Raw genomic sequence first — 19,856 nt, 5'->3', positions numbered from 1 at the left:
GGCCCTGCTGCCATTGCTCAGGCAGTGGTGGCTGCCGCGGCGCTGCACCATTCAATGCCTCTCCTTGTGCAGGGCACCGGGAAGGGGAAGCTGCCACCACACCTGCCCTTCTGCCCGTGGCACAGCTGGCTGGGAGTGGCCAGGTGGGCTTGCTGCAGGCTGTGCCAAAATGATGGTGGCTGTGGTAGCTGTATGGCCATACCCAGTGCTGGGATCACCCCTGGCAACGGTGCCTTGCCACCCCTTGGAAAAAACTTCCCATGCATAATTTTGATTTCCTTCTCAAATATGTCACCACAGAGCATTACCAACCTCTCAAGTTGGGCCAGCAGCATGTCCATCTTCAGAGCCATCAGAGATTAGCTCTGTCAGACATGGTAAAGCTTCTGACAGCTTCTCAGAGAAGCTACTTATGTGGCCCTCCTCAAATACTAAAAACTAGGCTGTGCCAAATCAGCACAGTTTCTAGCCTCACAGTGCTGTTGGATGCCTGCTGATCTATCAGACCCATGTTTGGACATATGGAAGGATCTGTGTTGTGACCCTGAGCATGTGTCACAGCTAAATCCCAGCTGGCAACTAAATACCACACAGCTGCTCCTCACCCATCTCCATCCTGCCCCTGGTGGGAAGAATCAGAAAGAAAAGTTAAAGCTCATGGGCTGAGAGAAGAACAGTTTAACAATAAAAAACCCATAAAAGAACCCCACCAATAATAATAAACTTAATACTAATAATTGTTATGAAAAGGAGACAGGGATAAAAAGCAAGAGGAAAAAGTGCAGCCCAATACAGTTGCTCACCATCCACTGACCAATGCCCAGCCCATTCTTGAGCAGTAATCAGCCTATCCTGGGCAGCTCTCCCCTGTTTACTGTCCTAGGTTGACGTTATGGTGTTTGTATCCCCAGTCTGTGTTCTGTTTATGTTTGATATTCTGTTCTGTGCTTTCAGAACTGACTCTGAAAGTGAAGCTTTGTTTTGTCTTGTTAACAGCCGGCTCACCTCCCCCCATGGTCTGCTGTCTAGAAGAGGCTGGTGCTGCCTGGCTTTGCTTGCTTGATTTTTCTGGCTTTCTTTGCTTGCTTGCTCTTGCTCCTACTTCGCCTTTTGCCTTTGCTTTTGCTTGTTAGTTAGTTTAGCTAAGTAGTCCAATTCTTTCTGTTATGAACAAAACAGCCTGGCTGGGACACTTGGCTCGAACTAAGTACTGACATTGAAATGTTAATTACCTAATTGCTCCTGGGAGTCACCTACATCCCCACCCAAAATAGGACTGGGATGCAAAATAATCCAGTGGAATCATGAGAAGGGGTTTTGGGGATGAAAAACACCCCAAAATGAAAAAGAGGGGCACAGTGGAGGGGGCTGGATGGGTGTGCTGGTTGGGGAAAAGGGAACCCCATCCCTAGTCTGTGTTTGACCTGTCACCATATCCTGCAGAGGACCAGCCTGGACTGGGCTGTGGGAAGCAGGCACAAGGAAAACAGACACTCTTCCTGGTGTTACCAGGAGGGAAGGAGAGGGATAGCTGCTGCTGGACTTTGGCATCAGGCTCTGCACATCCCCCCACCCTTCGGCTACCAGTGTGCCAGGAGGAAAGGAGAGAGGACGGTCTGCTGGGACTTCAGATACAGACTGGACACCTCTTCACCTCCGGCTACCAGTGTGCCACGGAGACTCCAGGGACAGACTCTGCCGCCTTCTCACCCTTTGGCTTCCGGAAGAAGCTACAACACCCCCCCGCCGAGCTGACTTTTTAATAAAGAGCTGAACAACAATAAAGGCATAGACCCTGTTCATTTCAATTTGGGGGCTCATCCGGGATAGCCACACACGAAGAGGAACCCTGGACTGCTGAACAGCTCGACCACCGGCTTCGAGGGACCCTCGGGATTTGCTGGCTACTGGACCCTAGGATCAGCGTGAGACGAGCCACGCAGAGGAGCAACGCGGACGAGCCACGCAGAGGAGCAACGTGAAGGGACGACGGATTGGTGAGAAAAACTGGGAGACGAGTGAGTGAGTGAGTGAGTGAGTGAGTGAGTGAGTGAGTGAGCGAGTGAGACGGGGGCCAGCAGCTCGGACCCCCGAAGTGAGAGGGACCCGCTAGTACCGCGTTTCTGGACTCCTGCGAAGGGGCCGGCCGGGAATGGGGGGAAGTGAGTGGAATAGAGGAGTGACTGAGGTGTCTCCTTAGAGGTAAAGGCCCTCCTCTGGGCATGTGGAGATTCTATAGGGATAAAGTCCCTGGCAATCAGGGCGAGGGGGTTGTCCACAGCGGGGCAGGTAGGATGTCCCTGGCAAGTGGGGAAGGATGTCCTGGCAGACAGGGGGCATGTCCTGGCAGGCAGGAGGCATGTCCTGGGAAGAAGAGCGCTTGTCCTGGCAGGCAGGCAGAAGTCACATCTTTGCAGGCAGGGGTCGTGTCCTTGCAGTCAGGGGGCAGGTCCTGGCAGGCAAAAGGCATGTCCTGGCAGAAAGGGGCATGTCCTGGCAGATAGGGCATAGGTCCTGGAAAGAAGGGGGCATGTCCTGGCAGGCAGGGGGCATGACCTGGCAGGCAGGGGGCATGTCCTGGGAGAAAGAGCGCATGTCCTGGCAGGCAGGCAGGTCCTGGCAGGCAGGGGCATGTCCTGGCAGGCAGGGAGCAGGTCCTGGCAGGCCAGGTAGGTGTTATGGCAGGCAGGAGGGATGTCCTAGGAGGCAGAGTAAGCAAGCAAGTAAAGAGGCAAGTACAAAAGCAAGCAGGCTAAGCCTAGTAGGAGAGTCAGGTGAGGGGACTTGGCCGGAGTTCGAGCGTAAGGCTCGGCAGGACGTTCGACCTTACCTCGGCAGGGAGACCAAGCTTCCTAAGCCTAGTAAGGAGGTTGGGCAAAATGCCAAGTAAGAATTGGGGCGAAACCTCCCCAGGGTCCAAGCTTAGAAAGTCCATCAAGAAGTCCAAAAAGAACAGGAAAGCAGAAGACAATATATGTGAGTGTGATTAGTGGTTATCCTGAGCAATGGATAGAGACAAATGCCAAGAGTGGGAGGTTAGCTCGAAGAGATTAAATTCAGTCAAGAGATTTAAAATACTAAGTTGTGGGAAGGAGCCAAATGAACTATAGTTGCATATCTGTATATTCCATTTTAGAGGGGGGCACCATTTGAGGTATTTTTTTCTTTTCATTTTGAGGCCTGGAAATGGGAACAGGTTGTAGCAAAGGAGCAGATCCTTCAAAAGAGAAAGCAAAGAGAATTCTCCCTAACAGGCCATTAGGGCAATAGTTAGACCAAAGGGATTCTTGGGAGACCACAAAAGGTTTAGACAAGAGTACAGAAGTATGGCCAGAGTTAAAATTACAGGGAGAGTGGCCATGGTATGGAACCCAATATCAGTAGATGTATAATCAGCTAAACCAACACCTAGAAACCCTAAGAATATATTTAAGGAGGGAGGAAGAAAAGGCCAAAACCAAAGCCAGAATTATGGTTGCAGTTGCTCAAGAAAGTGTAAGAGTAGAGAAACCACCAGCACAGATGTCTAAGTCAAGCTGGAATAGATCAGGGCTATCAAAAGAGACCAACCAGCACCATCATATGAGACAAATAAGAACTTCAATGAGTTTAGGAAACCTGAAGCTTCACAAAGCAACGGGAGGTGCTATTACTGTAGTGGGATGTGTCTTATATTTCAGTTTGATAAAGCAATGCATAAGGAACAAGAAGTCTTAGAAAAGATTTCAAGGGGAGATGACTAGAGGTGTTAGGGGTTCTATAAGCAAAGAGATCCAATCAACCATCAAGAAGAGCCCTTGGTAAACCTTAAACTCCCCACTATAAAGATTCTGAGTTCTTAGTTAACATAGGGGCAGATAAATCCAGCACAAGTTACCAGTAATAGTCACCATTGGGAAGAAGGTCTGAGAGGTTTTAGAGGTGAAGGGAAGGCCATTTAAAGCATCTATAGCCAAAAATATAAAAATCAAGGAGAATTCTAGACAATTTTTGGCAGACTTTATCTACCTGCCAAATTTAAAAAGTAATCTCTTAAGAAGAGACTTGCAAGTCCAAAAAAGGGTAAGGATCATCCCACGAGATAAAAAGATAGGAGTTCAAGTTGTGAATTGACCTACTGGGGAATCCAAGGTTTGTACAACCACTTTTTATGGGAGAATTTATGTATTAGAGTGTATGACCTGGCAAAAGCAGTCACAAGAGGATGTGCAATTTGCCTGAAAAACTGACCAAAAGGTAATGAGAAAAACAGCACATGGGGGAGGAAAACTTGCTTTAAGACCTTTTCAGAACGTACAAGTAGATATCACTGAAATGCCCTCTGTGCAGAGGTACAAGCATTTACTGGTGATAATAGATCATCTCACTCACTGGGTGGAGGCTTTCTCAACCAAAAAGGAAACTACGCAAAAAGTTCCAAGAATAATCTTAGAAAATATCATACCTCGATACGGGCTAGTCAATAACATTAACTTAACTGAGGTCCACATTTTGTTGCTCAAACTTTGCATTATGTAACAAAAAGCCCTGGGGATAGGGTGGAGATTGCACACCCCATGGCATCCTCAGAGCTCGGGAAGGGTAGAAAGGATGAATAAAACTCTTAAAAATGTAATAACAAAATTAATTGAAGAGACAAAAATGAATTGGCTCAAGTGTTTACCTCTCGCTCTCTTGCGCATCAGAACAAGACCTCGGTCCAACATAGGGGTTTCTCCTTATGAAATGATGTTTGGACTCCCTTTTCTAATCACCCCTTTCAGTACTGCAGATTATTCAGAAGGGGAGGCAGCAACTCAAAAATATTTAAAAATCATAGGAAAATCCCTAGAAGGCCTCAGAAAGAAGGGGTATCTTCCCCAGACCTCCCCTCTGGATACCAATGCCCACAACATCAGTCCTAAAGATTAGGTGTTAATAAAATCCTGGAACACCACCACTCCACTAACCCCCTGTCTTGGTTAGACAAGACAGGAGTCTGTGAAAGAGGGCAAAGCCTCCTGTGCAATGGAGAACGGCAAACCCCCCTCCCTCTGAATTACGAGGATCTTTAAATTAAAGAGCTCTCAGGCAAAGATATGGGAGTGGGAGTAACAATTCTTTACTAGGAGAAAACTAGACAACAATTTAAAAAGGCAAATGCAATCGGTACAAACAAACCCAGTGAAAGAAAAAGTCTAGAACCTGAGGAATGCCAGTATCAGTTTTTCTGGGACAATTGCTTTCCCTTGCAATAGTTGATGAGTTGCAGCTGAAGTGGTGATCTTTAGAAGGGTATAATTTTCCTCTGAAGATCTGGTGGCAGTGGGGGCCGGTCTTCCTCTGCGCCGGGGTTGCCTCTGAGCTCCGCTGCCGTCGCCTCTGCGCGCCGGCTGCTTCGCTGCGAGTGCCGCCGAAGAGAGAGCGAGAGAGAGCTGCTTTTCTGGGAATCCCGCGAAAAGAGAGAGAGAGAGCTGCTTCTCTCGGAGTCCCGCGAAGAAGAGAGAGAGCTGCTTCCCCCCTCTGGGTGGGACCCCTCACGGTGTTACATTTTTTCAGTCTTTCATTGAATCAGTCAAAGGTGTATAAACAAACCATTGTCTCTGAGAGAGATAACAAAAACCTGTCCAACCGGTTTGCCTTCGACAGATGGCAAATGGAATACAAGCTTATCTTACAACCCAGGACATTATCCACCCCTTATTCTATTTCCATCTGCACACCATGAAATCTTACACCCAGTTCTCTCTTAAGACCAAGTTTCCCTGTGGTACACAGCGGGTCTCCCCATTTTCCTGCATTACCCACCAAGTGTAACCAGGTCCTTGAGCAAAGACAATCCCACGAATGGGTTGGTCTTTGCCTGAGGTGGGATTAATCCAAACAGTTTTCTCTAAAATACCTTTCATATGTACTACAGGGACCTTATCTCCATCTACTGCGTGTAAGGGTTCTGACTGAGCAGGGCCAGCTCGATTGACAGACCCCCGGGTGTTGACCATCCAGGTTGCTTTTGCCAGGTTAATTTCCCAGTTTCTAAATGTTCCCCCACCAAGTGCCTTCAGGGTAGTCTTAAGGAGTCCGTTGTACCGTTCAACTTTGCCGGCAGCTGGAGCATGATAGGGAATATGATATATCCATTCGATACCATGTTCTCTGGCCCAGGTGTTGATAAGGCTGTTCTTGAAATGGGTGCCGTTGTCAGACTCAATTCTCTCAGGGGTGCCGTGTCTCCACAGGACTTGTTTTTCCAAGCCTAAGATGGTGTTCCGGGCAGTGGCATGAGGTACAGGGAAAGTCTCCAGCCATCCAGTGGTGGCTTCCACCATGGTCAGCACGTAGCGCTTGCCTTGGCGTGTCTGGGGCAGTGTGATGTAGTCAATCTGCCAGGCCTCCCCATATTTGTACTTGGATCACCGCCCACCATACCATAGGGGCTTCACTCTCTTGGCCTGTTTGATGGCAGCACACGTCTCACAGTCATGGATAACCTGGGAAACACTGTCCATGGTTAGATCCACTCCTCGGTCTCGTGCCCACTTGTAGGTGGCATCTCTGCCCTGATGACCTGAGGCATCATGAGCCCATCGAGCCAGGAACAACTCCCCCTTATGGTGCCAATCTAAGTCTATCTTTGACACCTCTATTTTTGCTGCCTGATCTACCTGCTCGTTGTTCCGGTGCTCCTCATTAGCCCGACTTTTGGGGACATGGGCATCTACATGACGGACTTTCACCGTCAGCTTTTCCACCCGAGAGGCAATGTCTTTCCATATATCAGCAGCCCAGATTGGCTTTCCTCTACGTTGCCAGTTGGCCTTCCTCCACCTTCCCAGCCAGCCCCACAGAGCATTGGCTACTATCCATGAATCAGTATAAAGGTAGAGCTTTGGCCACTTCTGCCTTTCAGCAATGTCCAGAGCCAGCTGAATGGCCTTGAGTTCAGCGAGTTGGCTCGATCCACCTTCTCCTTCGGTAGCTTGTGCAACTTGGCGTGTGGGGCTCCATACGGCTGCTTTCCACTTCCGGTTCATCCCTACGATGCGACAGGAACCGTCAGTGAAAAGAGCGTAGCAGGTCTCTTCTGCTGGTAGTTGGTTGTATGGTGGAGCTTCTTCAGCCCTTGCCACTTGTACCTGCTCTTCATCATCAGTGAGACCAAAGTTTTCACCTTCTGGCCAGTTCGTAATTATCTCCAAAATCTCAGGGCGATTCAGGTTTCCAATACGGGCGCGTTGAGTGATGAGGGCAATCCATTTGCTCCATGTGGCGTCAGTGGCATGGTGGGTAGTAGGAACCTTTCCTTTAAACATCCACCCCAGCACCGGTAGTCGGGGTGCCAGGAGGAGTTGTGTTTCTGTGCCAATTACTTCCGAGGCGGCTTGAACTCCTTCAAAGGCAGCTAAGATTTCTTTCTCTGTGGGAGTGTAGTTGGCTTCAGACCCTCTGTAACTTCGGCTCCAGAATTCCAGTGGTCGGCCTCGAGTCTCCCCAGGCACTTTCTGCCAAAGGCTCCAAGACAACCCATGGTTCCCGGCTGCAGAGTAGAGCACATTCTTGACCTCTGGTCCCGTTCTGACTGGGCCAAGGGCTACAGCATGAGCGATCTCCTGCTTGATCTGGGTGAAGGCTTGTTGCTGCTCAGGGCCCCAGTGGAAATCATTCTTCTTTCGGGTAACCAGATAAAGAGGGCTCACAATCTGGCTATACTCAGGAATGTGCATTCTCCAGAAACCTATGGCACCCAGGAAAGCTTGTGTTTCCTTTTTGCTGGTTGGTGGGGACATAGCTGTGATCTTGTTGATGACCTCAGTGGGAATCTGGCGCCGTCCATCTTGCCATTTCACTCCCAGGAACTGGATCTCTCGGGCAGGTCCCTTGACTTTGCTCTTCTTGATGGCAAAGCCAGCTTCTAGTAGTATCTGGATGATCCTCTCACCTTTCTCAAACACTTCTGCCGCTGTGCTCCCCCACACAATGATGTCATCAATGTATTGCAGGTGTTCTGGAGCCTCACCCTTTTCTAGTGCAGCCTGGATCAGTCCATGGCAGATGGTGGGGCTGTGTTTCCACCCCTGGGGCAGTCGGTTCCAGGTGTACTGCACGCCCCTCCAGGTGAAAGCGAACTGAGGCTTGCATTCTGCTGCCAGAGGAATGGAGAAAAACGCATTAGCAATATCAATGGTGGCATACCACTTTGCTGCCTTGGACTCCAGCTCGTACTGGAGTTCCAGCATGTCCGGCACAGCAGCGCTCAGCGGTGGAGTCACTTCATTTAAGCCACGATAGTCCACAGTTAATCTCCATTCTTTGTCAGATTTGCGCACAGGCCAGATGGGGCTGTTGAAGGGTGAGTGGGTTTTGCTGACCACTCCTTGGCTCTCCAGCTCCCGAATCATTTTGTGGATGGGGATCACGGCATCTCGATCCGTCCGATACTGCCGGCGGTGCACTGTCGAGGTCGCAATTGGCACGCGTTGTTCTTCCACCCTTAGGAGTCCTACTGCAGAGGGGTTTTCTGACAGTCCAGGCAAGGTGTTCAATTGCTTAATGTCTTCTGCCTCTACAGTGGCTATTCCAAAAGCCCACCTGAGTCCCTTTGGGTCTTTGTAATAGCCGTTCCGGAGGAAGTCTATGCCTAGGATACACGGAGCATCTGGGCCAGTCACTATAGGGTGTTTCTTCCACTCCTTCCCAGTCAGGCTCACCTCAGCTTCCACCAGAGTCAATTGTTGTGATTCCCCTGTCACACCAGCAATGGAAACAGGCTCTGCCCCCACATGTCCCGATGGTATCAGAGTACACTGTGCACTAGTATCAACTAAAGCATCATATTTTTGTGGCTCTGATGTGCCAGGCCATCGGATCCACACTGTCCAGAAGATCCGGTTTTCCCGTGCCTCTCCCTGGCTAGAGACAGGGCCCCTCTAACACTGGTTATCATTCCTTCCCTGGGCATACATACTAGAGGTTCCTTCAAGGGGGTCTGACAGATCGTACCCATAAGCTTGGTCACGGGAGGTTGAGGCTACCTTCACTTTGGTGGAACTCCCCCGGTTAGAGTTTCCCTCCTTGAGTTGACGGACCCGTGCTGCCAGGACAGAAGTGGGTTTCCCATCCCACCTCCCCATGTCTTCCCCATGGTCACGCAGGAAGAACCACAGATTAGCCCTTGGGGTGTACCCTCTCTCTCTAGCTGGGGATTGTTGGGTGCTGATTCTGGGGCCTGTGACTCTCACGGGTGCTGTATTAACCTTCCTTATCTCCTCCCTCATCTCCTCTTTAAACTCCTTAATCACAGCTGAGATATGAGCCTGCATTGGGCCATTAATCATACTCTCATAATTCCTAAGTTTGTTGGCAACAGAACCTATTGTCTCCCGGTGGGTGTCAGCATTGATCGTTGCAATGAAGGTGGCGTATTGAGATGGCCCAAGATTTGCCAGACTCCACAGCATTTGTCCCGTACACCTGACCTTGTCAGGGTCATTATTGTGTCGTCCATCCCTCCCAAAGAGTACTTCCAATACTGCCACTTCCCTCAGCTGTTGGATCCCTTCCTCGAGGGTCTTCCAGCGCATTCTATGATGGTGCTCTTGCATTCTCTCTCTGTGGAGAAACCTCTCCCTGACACTCATTAAGAGCCGCTCCCAGAGAGAAAGGGACCCTGGTTCTCTTACAAAAACCTGATTTATACCTGAGTCCTGGGTCAAGGGTCCCAAGTTCCTTGCCTCACCACCGTCCAGCTGCACGCCTGTACCCATAAGATCCTAAACCCGGAGTAGCCAGGTAGCATAAGCCTCACGCCCTCGTCGCACAATGTCTTTATGCAGATTGCGAAGACTTTCGTACGTCAGGGACTCGGTGATGATAGCAATCTCTGGCTCCCCTGTGGGTTGTGAGGTTCCTCCATTCCTGTCCCTATCTGCAGGGTGCTCTGCTTTCACCTTAGACTTCCTTGTTTCTACCGGGGCCACTGCTGCTGACCGTGACTGCCCTTGTGGTTCAGCTGGAACCTGGACAGTTGTAACATTAGTGGGTTCCACAGCTGTACTATTAGACTGTCCCTCCTCAAGGCAAAGGGCCGGTTTCTCACCAGCTGGGGAAATGCACTCCTTCAGCATCTCTCGTATCTCCTTAACCAGAACCCTCACCCAATCTGGGCGGTTCATTTCTGAGGTGGGCTGTGGGGCAGGGTCAGGCTCTGGAGCAGCAGCATCTCGAGTCTGTGGTGTAGGTGTGAGGGTAGTTATCCAGGTTAATCTTCCCTTATCTCTGAATGCTAAATATAACAGGACTATCAGCAACACCACCCATTGTATGGTATCATTAGCACTTATAAAGGATCTTAACCCTTTGAGAACTGGTGGAGCAGACCCAAAAAGATGGTTAAAAGGTTGAGAGAAAGTTTGCCCAGGTGCTATTTCCTCGCAGTAGGTACCGTTATTAAAGTAACCCCAAAAACATATAGTTAACGTGTGATAGCTATGAATCCATGTACCTGCCTTCCAGAGGAAATTAAAGATCCATGAATTCCTCACCCAATTAACCCAGAAGCCAAACTTGATAACAGACACCGTAGCCTTAGTCATAGGACCCATTTTTAGATAAGGGTCTGCAAATGGGAAAAGTATAGCTACGATCACATGCCACCCAAACCAAGGTAAACTAGACCACATGGTGATGCTGAAGATGTTTTTACACACAACAAAACCAAATTATTTAAGAACTGTTAATCCTTTTTCCCTCTCAATGCCCTCGGGCCCCACGTTGGGCGCCAAATTCTGTCTTGGTTAGACAAGACAGGAGTCTGTGAAAGAGGGCAAAGCCTCCTGTGCAATGGAGAACGGCAAACCCCCCTCCCTCTGAATTACGAGGATCTTTAAATTAAAGAGCTCTCAGGCAAAGATATGGGAGTGGGAGTAACAATTCTTTACTAGGAGAAAACTAGACAACAATTTAAAAAGGCAAATGCAATCGGTACAAACAAACCCAGTGAAAGAAAAAGTCTAGAACCTGAGGAATGCCAGTATCAGTTTTTCTGGGACAATTGCTTTCCCTTGCAATAGTTGATGAGTTGCAGCTGAAGTGGTGATCTTTAGAAGGGTATAATTTTCCTCTGAAGATCTGGTGGCAGTGGGGGCCGGTCTTCCTCTGCGCCGGGGTTGCCTCTGAGCTCCGCTGCCGTCGCCTCTGCGCGCCGGCTGCTTCGCTGCGAGTGCCGCCGAAGAGAGAGCGAGAGAGAGCTGCTTTTCTGGGAATCCCGCGAAAAGAGAGAGAGAGAGCTGCTTCTCTCGGAGTCCCGCGAAGAAGAGAGAGAGCTGCTTCCCCCCTCTGGGTGGGACCCCTCACGGTGTTACATTTTTTCAGTCTTTCATTGAATCAGTCAAAGGTGTATAAACAAACCATTGTCTCTGAGAGAGATAACAAAAACCTGTCCAACCGGTTCGCCTTCGACAGATGGCAAATGGAATACAAGCTTATCTTACAACCCAGGACACCCCCAAATTCGAAGGACCTTTTCAGGTGTTACTCACCACACACACTGCAGTGTGAACCAAAGAAAAAGGCTGGATCCATATCCCCAGAGTAGAAGGACCAGTGCCACCCCCAGACGCCAGACCAGACCCAACAAGGTCACCCACCTCCTCTTGTGCATAGACAGTAATTAAGACTTAAAATTTACTTTAAAAAAGACTTGCTAGCTGATATACGGTAAGGTAGTAACCGCTTCTGAGTTAAGGTACCATGCTCAAAGTTTAAGTACTTTGTAACTATTTAATAAGAGTAAGTGTCCTTTAGAGGGTCACCCAACCCACCTCCTCTTGTGCATAGACAGTAATCAAAAAACCAAAATACTTAAAATTAGCTTTAAAGAAGGCTTGCTAGAAGCTGATGTACGGAATTAAGAGAATTACCCAAAGAAGCTAACCCTCAAAAGCCAGAGACTGTAAGTTGATGCGGGCTTAAGCCCGATCAAAGAAATAGAGGAGGAATTTGTTATGAACAAAACAGCCTGGCTGGGACACTTGGCTCGAACTAAGTACTGACATTGAAATGTTAATTACCTAATTGCTCCTGGGAATCACCTACATCCCCACCCAAAATAGGACTGGGATGCAAAATAATCCAGTGGAATCATGAGAAGGGGTTTTGGGGATGAAAAACACCCCAAAATGAAAAAGAGGGGCACAGTGGAGGGGGCTGGATGGGTGTGCTGGTTGGGGAAAAGGGAACCAGATCCCTGGTCTGTGTTTGACCTGTCACCATAACCTGCAGAGGACCAGACTGGACTGGGCTGTGGGAAGCAGGCACAAGGAAAACAGACACTCTTCCTGCTGTTACCAGGAGGGAAGGAGAGGGATAGCTGCTGCTGGATCTCCGTAACAGGCTCTGCACATCCCCCCACCCTTCGGCTACCAGTGTGCCAGGAGGAAAGGAGAGAGGACGGTCTGCTGGGACTTCAGATACAGACACCTCTTCACCTCCGGCTACCAGTGTGCCACGGAGACTCCAGGGACAGACTCTGCCGCCTTCTCACCCTTCAGCTGCCCGAAGAAGCTACAACACCCCCCTGCCGAGCTGACTTTTTAATAAAGAGCTGAACAACAATAAAGGCATAGACCCTGTTCATTTCACTTTCCCTGGACTGTTTCCTTTCCCTTTCCTGAATACCATTCAACCTGCTTCAGACTGGGACTGGGAAACACCAAGGAACACTGAGACCCTGCGCTCTGTGATCTGCAGCAGCCATCCCCAGTGCTGGAGAGCAATCCCCAGCACCCAGCGACCACTCCCAGGAGAGACTCTCTGGATTTGTTCATCTCTTCAGAGTGGTGAAAGAGTTTTGTTGTCATCTGTTGTTGTTCATTTTTTGGAGCTGGAAAGTGTTTTGTTTGTTAAATAAAAAGGTTCTTTTCCACTTCTCTCAGAGAAAATTCTTCCCAAACCAGGTTGGGAGAGAGGGGAGGGGAATGGCCATGGGGATTTTTTTTCTGGGGGCTACTTCCAGAGGTTTTCTCCCAAATTTGCCCTAAGCTAGGACATTTACACATTGGGATGTTCTGTGGTGTGGAATATCCCTCTGGACAGTTTGGGCCAGCTTTCCCAGCTGTGCTCCCCCTAGCTTCTTGTGCAGCTCCTCACTGGCAGAACAGGAGAGACTGAAAAGTCCTTGACTTGGGGTGAGCACAACTGAGAAACAACAAAATCAGTGTGTGGTCAATGTTATGGACAAATTCAATTGGGGAGGCCAATTATAGATAAATCAATTAACAAGAATTTATTAAGCAAGCGGTATTAAGCAAAAGAACAGCGCTGGGCAGCCGGGGAGTCTCCGCTCTACCATGGTGCGTCCTCCCCATTTGACCTTTTTGTTTTTATAGTCCTTTTTTTTCTTTCTTTTTTTTTTTCCCCCAGTTGATGTATTTTCTCTCAATGCACTCTGCGCCTGTGCTATTGGTTGCTAGGGGGTCTTTTTTTCTGCCCTTGGTGGTCATAGGGATGAAGACTCCTCATCTTCCTTGCAGATTGTCCTTGGCCGAAAAGTTAACTTGTATATAATTAGTTACACAGTCTTCTGTGCTAGTTGCATCTGCACAATTCTTAAGCAGGATACTTGCTGTTTTCCCCCCCTCCTTCTCCCACATCTTGAAATGTCATACTCAGTTCAAATTCTTATCTCCTTCAATGCTTGTTTTGATGAACAAAGACCTTTTTATTTATTACAATCAACATTATTCTCTTCATGAATCAAAAAACCACAACGATGTACCAGCCACTGGGAACAAAATTAACTCTGGGAGCCATTGTGCAGCTGGAAAACTGTAGCAGTGGGAAAAAAAGCGAGATGGACGCCCTTATGCATCCAAAGGAGATTGCTTTATTGTAGAAATCAGCCCCTTTTTACACCTTTAGTTTTAACCTGACATAACTGAAACCAACCAGATTTAACAGAATTTAACAGAAAGAAGGCACCCATTGGCTGGTTTAGCTGCCATGCTGCGGTCCACGTGTCCTACCATCCAATCAGCTTCCCGCTCATACTCTGTCATGCTTCCTCCAGCCAATCAGCTTCCCGCTCATGCCCTGTCCATATGTTCCTCCAGCCAATCAGCTTCCCGCTCATGCACTGTCCATATGTTCCTCCAGCCAATCAGCTTCCCGCTCATATGCTGTCATGCTTCCTCCAGCCAATCAGCTTCTCGCTCATGCGCTGTCCATATGTTCCTCCAGCCAATCAGCTTCCCGCTCATATGCTGTCATGCTTCCTCCAGCCAATCAGCTTCCCGCTCATGCCCTGTCCATATGTTCCTCCAGCCAATCAGCTTCTCGCTCATGCGCTGTCCATGTGTTCCTCCAGCCAATCAGCTTCCCGCTCATGCACTGTCCATGCTTCCTCCAGCCAATCAGCTTCCCGCTCATGCGCTGTCCATGTGTTCCTCCAGCCAATCCCAGCCTCACTGCAGCCGCCTCAGCCCTCAGCTGCTCCCTGCAGCGGTGCCTTTCCCGTGGGCCTGCTGTGAGCGCCGGCCTGAGCCGCTCCCGTGGTTACTGCCCCGTACCCCGCGGCACACAGCGACATCACCGCCCTCACCGACACCCGGCGGGATAACTCCGTGACTGGAGTGCTGCAGGGGGTGGCTGCAGATTCAGAAGGGACAGGCAAGGAAGTAACCAAGCTGGGGTAACCCTATGTGTGAATGCTTTGACTGGCTTGAGCTTAATGATGCCAATAATAAGGTTAAATGCATAGGTTTATGGTTAAGGATTGGGGGAGGAACACTGGCCATCACAGGCTGACCAACCAGGAAGAAGAGACAGACAATACATTCTATAAGCAGCTGGAAAAATCCCCACAATCACCGGTCCTTGTTCTTGTGTGGGACTTCAGTTTACCAGATGTCTGCTGGAGACACAACACAGTGGAGAGAAAACAAGTCTATGAGGTTCCTGGAGTGCATGGAAGAGAACTGCCTGCCACAGCTGGAAAGTGAGACAGCCAGGGAAGCTGCCCTGCTGGGCTGGTGGGGGATGTGACAGCTGGGGCCATCTGGACACAGCGATGATTAAGTGACAGAGTTTTTGATACTGGAGATATAAGGAAGGAGGACAGCAGAACTGCCACCCTGGACTTCTGCAGAGCAGACTTGGGTCTGTTTAGGAGACTGATTGAGAGTACCAGCCAGGTACAGGAGAGGAGGTCTTAGGGGACAAAGGACACCTGGCTGGTCCAAAGCTCCCCGGGTGTAGAGGGCATCTTTTGAATCTGCCCAATCACTCAATGCCCTTCTGGAATTCCAGGAGTGACAGACAGTGCTGGCAGGGGTCAGGGTGTGGAAAGGAGGAGTGATTGACACACCTGGGAGGGCACCTTCAGGGGAGAAACCAGGGTTCTGGCATAAACCATAAAATCACACCACAACATACGTGAATGGAAAGAACAAGATGCTTTCTGGGCAGGGGTACCAGAGAGCAAATTGTGTCAGTATTCAGGGAATCCATACACATACATGCTTGTGACTGTAGACTGTCATGTATGTACCTACAGTAGTGACCTCCTCTCTCTGCCAGTCCAGGACAAGGCACCAGGCAGAATTCCAGCAGCCAGGCAGATCTGTACTGTACTGAACTACAGCAGCACAGCAGGAGAGGTCCTGGGCTGGAGTGGCTGGAAGTTGTGGCTTGTCTTGACATCTGTCCACGCTCCAGGTCTCTGGGTTGCATGGGGGAAACTGAATCCTGCTTAACTCCCAGGGCTTCCAGCTGGAGATGACATGCTTGCACTGCTTCAGCTGAGTCCCTGCCCTGCACAAGATTCAGCCACCACATCCCTGTCATTGTCTGTGTGTCCTTCTTTTGTTATGGGTCGAGGATACCAGAGACCAGAGGGAAATATTTACACCTTTTGCAGACATCCATCTCTGGTAGGACAAACCTGCTTTCAGAATCAGTCTCTCCTCTCTTTAGATGATTGGTGATTATTTCAGTCAGTTAAAAGATGATTTATTGAGGGTGACTCTACTGCCTGTCAGGAGATGTCAGACCCGGAGCCCTGGGACATCGCCAGGGAGGCCAAAAGGGGTGAAGAATGTGGCATCTTGGGCTGGCAGGGTGTGAGTCTAGGTGTGTACCCAGGGGTGCCAAGGGCTGTCCTGAGCAGAGTCTGTGTGCCAGGGCAGAACCTCTGCTGTCTGCCAGGGTCAGCATTCAGCCAGGCCAGGGAGCTTCCCAGAGCGCTTTGGGGAGAAGCTGGGGGTGGGAGGAACCATGCTAGGAAGGACAGAATCCTGTTTCAGTTGAGAGGGTGCTATATGGGCCAGGGCAGTTCACAGCTCCCCATCATTCTCAGGACACTTCTGATGGCAGTTTAGAATAAGAATATCAAAGCAGGTGTTGAATGAAAGGGAAGGAGTCTGTGTGTTGTTTTTCTCTCCTCTTGGTTCCCTGAGTCAGCAGACTGCATTTTGGAGAAGGCACTGAGACCTCAACTCTCATTAAGACTTGGCTGCACGGCTCCTCAGGCCTGCACACACCTCTATTCCTTGGCAGTGTGCTGCTGCCAGGAGGTCTTTGCAGGGCAGTGCTGAGCACTCAGCAGGTGGGAAGGGGTCTGTGAACACTGACAGGAGGAGTCCTAGGAACCAGAAACAGCTCCTGGCAAAGACATCTCCAGGCAGCAGAGACATAGGCAGGGAAGGAGAGGAAAGTACCACCCAAAACGCCTTGGGAGAAGCAATTCAGGCTCTTCCCTGCCATCCCCTACAGTGCAGATGCCTTAGCCAGAGCAAGGTTACCTGACAGGAGAGATACCATGACCAGCCAGGGGGTATTCTCAGGGCGAGCCCCACATCCTACAGTAATTTTTCTTTGCCTAAAGAATTGAAAGGCATTGAGCACTGGCGCAGTGTAGCAGCGTGGGGTTTAGATAGTGGTTGCTGCTACCTATACCTATTCACCAATAAGGATCTCCTGTGGAAAAGCCACTTGGGTAAGCATTCAGGCAAAGCAGTCAAGTCCACACACACCACACTCACCACGGCCAGCTCAGTGAAGAGAGGCAGAAGGGCCTTTTGTATGGTCAGTTCCAGTGAGGCTTATTTGAGCAGGCCAAAGGGAAACCAGAGACAAAAGACAAGGCCATGTGCACTGCACAAGGTTTAAGTAGGGGAGGGTACAGGGGCAGTACCAAGGGCAGGGAAAATGGCATTGGCTTTCAGAGAAGATGGGGTTGGTCACCAGGGGTACCACAACCAAGCAGGAAACAGGGAAAGAAGAACCCAGGGGAGGCTGGGACATATGGGGGAAGGAACTGGGATGGGTCAGTGTTAAGCAAGAGTCTGTGAGGAAGTCCTTTCCATCTGCCCAGGTGGGTCAATTCTATGGTAAGTCTCTCCAAGGCAATGCTCTGGGGATTTCCCTGAGGGGGAAAGATTCAGAGGATTTCACAGCTGCAGGTTGCCCAGGGCAATGGCAAAGTCACCATCCCTGGAGGGATTTAAAAGATGTGTCGAAATGCCACTTGGGCATGTGGTTTAGTGGTGGTCTGGACAGTGTTGGGTTAACAGCAGGACTTTTGGCATTGGTACTTAAAGGTACTTCCTAATTTAAACAATTCTTTGCTTCTAAGCCCCTGGTCTGTTCTCCCACCCACCAAAGTCACTGTTGTTAAGGCTATTGGTACAAGGATGAGGTACCTCCTCAGCAGCCCAACCTCTGATGAGGAGATTCTCCCTTGTGCCCATATGTCTTCCCTGACCTGCATTCACTGGCAGGAGCATTGGGGTATTTATGTTTCCTTCTTTGTCACCATCTCATCTAGGGTCTCCTGGTGCTGCAAAAAGTGAGGCTTCAATGAGGTGAACCACCCTTCATAGAACCCAGAAGGTCCTTTGTAAGACTCCTTTCTCCAGGCTGAGGCCTTCAAGATTCCTCAGCTGCTTCTCATCAGACTTGTGCTCCAGACCCTTCCCCAGCTCTGGAATGCTCCAGCCTCTCAATGTTCTTCTTGTCATGAGGGGCCCAAAACTGACTCCAGGATTTGAAGTGAGGCCTTAGCAGTGCCCAGCACAGGGGGACAGTCACTGCCTGAGTCCTGCTGGCCATGATAACCAGTCCCTAAATGCTTACCCATAAAATGTTGCCTTGGTCTTAATCCATCCCCAGGCACAGCTTGATCCATTCTAGTTGCTCTCTCATGTAAAGAGCAGCTCCAGCCCTTCGCCTTGCTGACCCATCTTTCTTAGTGTGTAGCTGTCCACACCAGCATTGCAGTCATGCCAACTATCCCACCACATCTATTAATTGCAATGGGACAATGGCCCTGTCACCACACACAGCTCTCTAATCCTTCCCATTTTCCCCCATGCTGTATGCTTGGTCTACAGGCAGTTCAGATGTAATGGAGCAGGCAACCTTCCCAGGAGGGGTCCAAGATGATACACAACAGTCATACACACCCCTGAGGTGGTTGGTCTTCTGCACTCATCTTGGGAGGCCACAAAGAACATTTGCCACTGCTCTGGGGGTCCTAGCTTATTCCTTGAGTGATGGTCGAAGCGCCCCCAAGTCATTAGTTTAAAGCCCTGGCGTCCAAGGTGTCCAGCCTGCTGTCATGTTCCCTGGCCTCTTCTTGACATGTGGATCCCATCCTGCCCTAACAGGTTGTAGTCATTGAAGAACTTCCTGTTGTCATAAAAGTCAAACCCCCATGATAGCACCAGCCACAAAGCCAGAAATTTATTTGCATTATACATCTATTCCTGCCTATGCCCTTTCCTCTTATAGGTAAAATGAAGGAAAAGATTACTTGGGCACCAATATTTTTCACTTGGACCTCCAGGGCTTTGTAATCTTTCTTGATTTTGGCCAGGTTCTGGCTTGGGTGTAATTTGTGCCACATGGAAGAGCAGCAATGGAGAGCAGTCTGTGCTCTTGAGAGGTTGAAGCACCCTCTCAACAATATCTCAGACCTCAGCTGCCAGAAGGTAGGTTACCTCACATGGCTCTGTGCTGAAGGCCTCATGGTCCCCTTAACAGAGTCACCCACTGTGAGCACTCATCATTTCTTTTACAGTGTCCCCTCTGTGCTTCTAGTACAGTTTCTCCTTGCAGACCTTGCTCGTGGGTGTCTAGAGCTGCTAAAGTCCCACTTCTGGGTCTGGTGTGATGCTGGAGGGTGGAGACTGAAGCACAGCCCTACTTCTGTGGGTCAGCAGCTCTGAGGTGCCTCATTCTCAGTGCCTGCCAGAGGAACATCGTTCTGAAACCACCTGTCCACATCCATCTCAGCCCCTCTAATACTGCACAGCCTTTTAACTGTTTCCTGTTCCTGACATAACAGATCATCAAACCTGCACACACCTTATGAAGGTATTTACCTTTTCTCCAGGAGAAAGGCCTGGGCACTTGTTGCAACTCACCACCTGTACTGAAGTCTCCTTCCTTACCAGTTGTATCTGGGTGAAGCCTTCCCTTGGGAAGGTCCATGCCTGCTGGACACCAGTTGACTGGAGTATGTGATGTGAAATCATGTCTGAGAAAGAACACACTGCTGTCCTCCCTGTGCAGGGGGAACCTCCCCTACAGCAAAATAATCTGGAGTTACCCATCTCACAGTGTAGGGTATCGCCAGGTCACAGGGGAACTCATCCCCAGGGTTTGTGCTGCTGGCAGGTGTAGGCAGCCATAGACCTCTGTGATGTATGAAGGCGAGAGACACAAGCTAGGTGCAAGTGAATTTACTTCATTTGCAAAGCTCACCCATTTATATCCTTAGCCCAAAAGCTATTTTTAACTGCAAGCTTAAAACTAATCCCAGTTCCACAATAAATCTGTCCTCTTGACATTTTATATTATTCTTTCCAGAGTCGTGAGTC

The sequence above is a fragment of the Lonchura striata genome, chromosome 28 (assembly GCF_050655825.1).
Source record: "Lonchura striata isolate lonStrDom1 chromosome 28, ASM5065582v1, whole genome shotgun sequence".
Classification (NCBI taxonomy): Eukaryota; Metazoa; Chordata; class Aves; order Passeriformes; family Estrildidae; genus Lonchura; species Lonchura striata.
This window is presented reverse-complemented; position numbering follows the sequence as displayed.